At 38.8% G+C, this 5,494-nt stretch overlaps 1 pseudogene; it reads right to left on the bottom strand.

Annotated features, from left to right (window-relative positions):
* LOC101576115 overlaps positions 1–5,494 on the bottom strand; it is a 57,263-nt pseudogene that overhangs the window by 47,738 nt on the left and 4,031 nt on the right.

Genomic DNA, 5,494 nt, shown 5'->3' with positions numbered 1-5,494 from the left:
GAAAGAAGGAAGGAAGGAAGGATGGAAGGAAGGAAAGAAAGAAGCAGTAATGCCAGTACAGCCTGATGGTTCAGTGCACGTTTATGCAATTCAGTGCTTTTATTACTTTTGTAAATTTTGAACAGTACAACTTTTCTTATGTATTTGGTGCAAGGTCTCACTACGGAGCTCGGACTCGTAGTTATCCTCCCGATTTAAGCCTCCCCGCTCTGGGCTGACGGGCGCGCGCCACCTCCCTCCCGCACTCTGTCGCGACCCAGCACGCCCGCGTTGGGGCCGCACTGCACGCGGGATTGTCTTCTCGATATTTAGATGCAGCAACTAACAAGCACCCTTTTTTTCATCTTTACTTCTTTGTAACTTTGTAAGTGGTTAATATTTTTCCATGTTAGCACATATACAATTTTTGGTTTCTCATTGTCATCTCCACATTTCTTTTTATCTTGGTCTTAAATAAAATACATTCAAAATCCTTGATGTTTCTGCTGCATGCACTTATCCTGTGTTTGACGGGTTCAGCTGTAACATTTTTCTCAGCAACTTTTAGGAGCAGTAACAGCTAAGTGAGTGCCTATTTTAATCAAGTGATTGATTTTCACTTGAAATGCAACCTACCGGGGCACATAATTACTGGCAGATACGTTTGACTTGGTCATTATGTTTGTATTCATCATTCCATTGTTTTCTGGTGGCTAATGCTATGAAAGAAAAGCATGGGGTCAAATTGATGTGTTTCTCTGCTTAGTGAGTTGACAGCTTGATCTACATTTGCAAAAGACTGTTTTTCTTCAAGGGCCAATCCATACGTATATCCTTTTCTTTATAAGAGATATCATCTTCTACTCCATTACTTCTATTCCTTTAGTAGAAAAAATTCATCTATTCTGTTTATAGACTAGATTATACTTTACTGAATCATTTACTTTTATTTTTATTTATTCATTTATCTATTTCTTGTATTTTTAGGGAAGGGTCTGCAGGGTGTTCAGGGTCTCACTACTAGGTTGGACTCATAGTGAACCACCTCTTTACAGCCTCCCAAGAGCTGGGATTACAGGCATGCACCACCATGCCCGGTCTTAATTGCCACCTCAGCATGCCCCAGGGGTAGGGCCGGCACGGCAGGACTGGGGATCAAACCCCCAGCCCCTGCACCTGCTTGCAGGCTCTTTAATCTGCTGAGCTATTTGGCCAGCCCTCATTATTTCTTTATCTTTCATGGGTGTATACATATGTCAAAGCTTGTTAAATCATACACTTTGTGATGTGTTGTTTATCATATGTCAACTATACATCAATAAAGCTGAAAAAGACTGAGTCTACAGAAAATCTGTTTACAAGGCACATGAGTCTTACCCTACCAAATATAACAGTAGCATAACTGCACCCTCTACAAGGAATACTAGCGGTTAATGTTTCTTATTTTCACCTGGGCAAATTACGAATCTACTGTGCAGATTGCTTTATAGCCAGCCCGCTTTGTAGGGTTTCCATTTCTTCAGATATGTTTAGTCTTTATTGTTGCTATGAGCATGGTCTATTTGGAATAAAAGAAAGAGTAGTTGGTGGTTGCCTGGGTTGAGAGGGGAGGGCTGGGCGATGAGAGCTGGCTGGTGGAGTGTTTTGTTCTGGTATAACAAAAACGATATAAATTTAATTGTGGTCATGGTTGTTCAACTCTGTCAGTGTGCTAAAATCTATTAAATCATACACTTTAGGTTTGTAAATTATGTACCATACAAATTTTCGCTCAATAAATTTAAAAATAAGTTCATAATACCACAAAAGATTAACTGGCATAATACTAATACAAGACCTGAACACCACGTGGTACTGAGAAAAAGCAGACTAATCTCATCATGAATGTAGATAACAGTACGTGTAAAACACATAGTAAAAGACGGTCATAGCACCATTAATGTGGCCTGTAAAGGCAATTTAACATGTGATGAGGTAAATTATTGCAAAGAAAATAGCAGGGCAAGCCTGACAGAGTCCCTCAGTCTGACTACTCATTACAGGTTTGTCAGTCTCTTATCTAGGAATGAATTCCACCTGGTGAGAATTGTCCACACTGGCCTCAGTACCAATGGAAATTCAGAGAATTAATTAGACATCCAATAAATGCACTGAGTCAGTCCCATCAGCCGGCACTTTTCCTAACTCTTGCCATAGTGCATATCATTTAATTATTTGGAATTTAATTATAAGCATACTGATGGAATGATTTTAACAAACCAGGCGACAGAATGCCAATCTTTGCAAATGTGACATTGACTTGATCTTTATCATAGCCTTTCAAGGTTGGGTTGTAAAACCATCTAATTTTATAGACTTAGAAAAAAGTGGGCTGGGGAGATTGCTTAGTGGAATAAGCACTTACCTGGCAAGCGCAAGGGCCTGAGTTCAATCCCTGGTTCTGCCAAAAAAAAAAAAAAAAAGAAAAAGAAATAAGTGGCCAGGTAATTAACCTAGCCTCACAGAGGAAACCTGGAAATTAAACTTAAAGTGGTCAGCTTTTGGAGGCCACAAGCTTAATCAGAGGCTACGCATCTCATTTTGTAATTAGCACCCGGCTATCATCAGACTCCAAACTTTGCAAGCACTCTCAAGGGAGATTGAACTCAGGTGTTCTCGGCCCAGCTATTCAATTCTGCTGTGATAAAGTCAAATGTTCGAATTTGTGATGCCGTTACTCACTTAACTTTGAAGTTTCCTGTCTAATAACTGCTCCCTCTGAGACCACAAGCCAGATCCTTCCAGCAGGACACGCCCAGATGAAGTCTGAGTATCGGAATTTCTTTGGAAACCCTTACTTGAACTTCGGGCTACTCCCTGTGGGACCAGCTGTGCCATTCTACTGCACCGTGGCAGACACACTGCCAGGCCTCGTGCATTACGGTCATCTACTTTCTCGTGGGAACCGTATCCTATTTCCTCCCTCTGCTGAGCCTGGTTGGGTTTATGCCGGGAACCCAGATAAGGGAATGGGCATGATGAAAAGATTCACATCACAAGTGTTTTCTTAGCTCATTACAAAGCCTAACAAAATGACAGAAAATCGAGCTCGGATAGAATCACAAGTGCGCAACATTTCGTTATGAAGTTAACTGACGCTTAAGTCTCTATCCAGGGCATAATTCCGAGTAGGCATAAGTGCTCTAGCCGGAGCTTTCACCGTTGATCTTATCAGACTACTTACGCTGCTTCTGCTGATGGCTACACGCCAACCAGAGCCTGAACTATGGAGCCTATAAGTCATCTTCCTCTTGCAGAAGAAAATGTAAATGCACTTACTTCTCTCAATAATTTAAGACAAAAATATCAATTTTAGCAAATTTTTAACTAAATCTTAAACTGGCTCTTCGCCAAAGAAATTTGGTTATAAATTTTAGAAAAGGTCTACAGTTCAACATGAAATACAATTGTCTATTGCAACAATTGAAATGCCTCATAGAAATGAAATGGTGTGTGTTCTCTTCTTCTGTAAGTGGTAAATGAAATTGGAATAACAATACTGGAAAATATTTTAGGTAGACATAGTTTAAATTGTAATCACATTTTATCACACTGAAGCAATTCAGCAGTGATAAATATGTTGTTTTAACTTGTACTTAAAAATACTGTGAAAGGGGAAAGATCTGTTCAAAGGGAAAGAACAACTGGGGTAAGAAAAGGACAGGGCAGGGAGGACGACGGACTTGTGTACGCAGGCGAGATGGCTTGGACAACTGTACTGCTGATTTCTCATGGTCTGGGGGGGCAATCGATGCTGAAGTTTGTATTCTCATCCTTTTTAATATTTTATAACTTTTTCCTTTTACCAATTTTACATGCTTATGTCTGGCAATCTGAACAATTAATCGGAAGACAACATTATACAATACAGCAACCATTGTTGAATTCCTGTTGATTTGTTTGGTAAAGTTCTGAATGGTTTCCACCATTTTATTTTTTAACTATTTTGTGTTCTGTTTAGATAACAATTAAAAAGTAAGTAAGTAAATAAATAAATAGATAAATCAATCAATCAATCACTGGTCTGTTCTTCACTGGCATTTTAACAATCCACACTTCAATAGTTCGATAATACTTGTGATCATTTTAAAATTTTTAAATCATATATTTATGAAATATTTTATTGTAGTGTTTAAAATTCGATTTCATTTTATTTCAGGTTTGCAACTGGTCTTTCTACATAGTTCAAGCAGGGCTTGAGGTCATTATGCAGCCCAGGCTGGCCTCAAACCTGCAGCGACCCTCCTGCCTCAGCTTCCCAAATGCTGGGACTGCAGGCATATGTTACCACACACTGCTTAAAATGTTACTCTAAAATACTAAATGTATGAAATATCAAAGAATTCTACTTTTAAAATAAGAATTTTGGCAGCTGGCCAAATAGCTCAGCAGACTAAAGCGCTTGCTTAGGCGGTCATAGAGCGGCAATCCCCTGGAGGCAGTGCTGGCCCCGCCCCCGAGGCACGCTGAGGCAGCAATTGAGACTGGGCATGGTGGTGCGCGCCTGTAATCCCAGAGTATGGGCGGCAGAAAACAGGAAAATCACTACAAGTCTGATCTCTGTAGTCAGACCCTATAGGCCCTGTAATAAATACATAAAATGAAATAAATAAAAAATAAGAATTTTCTACTACCTGGGAATAAATTAAATAAACTGAATATTAATTATTTTTATGATTATATTTGAATTTAGATTTGGCAAAATGCTTCCATTCCTACTTGCTATATTTGCAGTTACCTACTTTATTACAAATTCATAATTTCAGCATTTATGTGGCTGTAGGGTCAGTCCGCAGCATTTTAATGAGTCTAAAAGCAAATGAATGATCTATTCAGTCCATAACATTGGCCCATTTTAGTGTAAAAATCAGAAAATTTTCTTTTTGTCTTAAAATACAGTTAAAAATTTAAAGGTTATACTAACATATGTTTTGTCTATCTATATTCCAGTTTTAACAAAGGATATTAGTGAATTGTAGGCAAGAAATTTCAGTTTTTGCAATTCATCCCACACTTCTTTGCTAATAATTTATATTATTTCATACCATGCCAGTGATGTGGGCTGATGTCAAGAAAGCTCCGAATGAGACACAGAACCTCTCTGCAAATTAAAAATTTAAATGAAGCAGAATTTAAATATGTAAAAATCATGGAGCAATTAGAATTTACAAGGGTGTCTTCATAGAGCTGAGTTTTAAAATGGAAAGAAAATATTCACTAAGTAAGGAAAGCAGAACACCATCCCCACTCGGGAGGCCTTGGAGGGTTAGCATAAGGCAAATGAGTGGTGAGAAAAGGTGTTGAGTGCAAACGTAAGGCCTTGTTCTTTCTATTTTGTCTGAGAACAGTTGATATTTTAAAACACTAAAATATGAAAACATGTGCAGGGGCCGGGGAGATGGGTCAGTAGAATAAGCGCTTGCCTGGCAAGCACAAGGGTCTGAGTTCAATCCCCGGTTCCGCAAAAAAAGAAAAA

The sequence above is a fragment of the Octodon degus genome, unplaced genomic scaffold (assembly GCF_000260255.1).
Source record: "Octodon degus isolate 3935 unplaced genomic scaffold, OctDeg1.0 scaffold00084, whole genome shotgun sequence".
In the NCBI taxonomy this organism is placed as follows: Eukaryota; Metazoa; Chordata; class Mammalia; order Rodentia; family Octodontidae; genus Octodon; species Octodon degus.
Note: the sequence above shows the minus strand (reverse complement) of the source record. Positions and strands in the feature narration are given on the sequence as shown.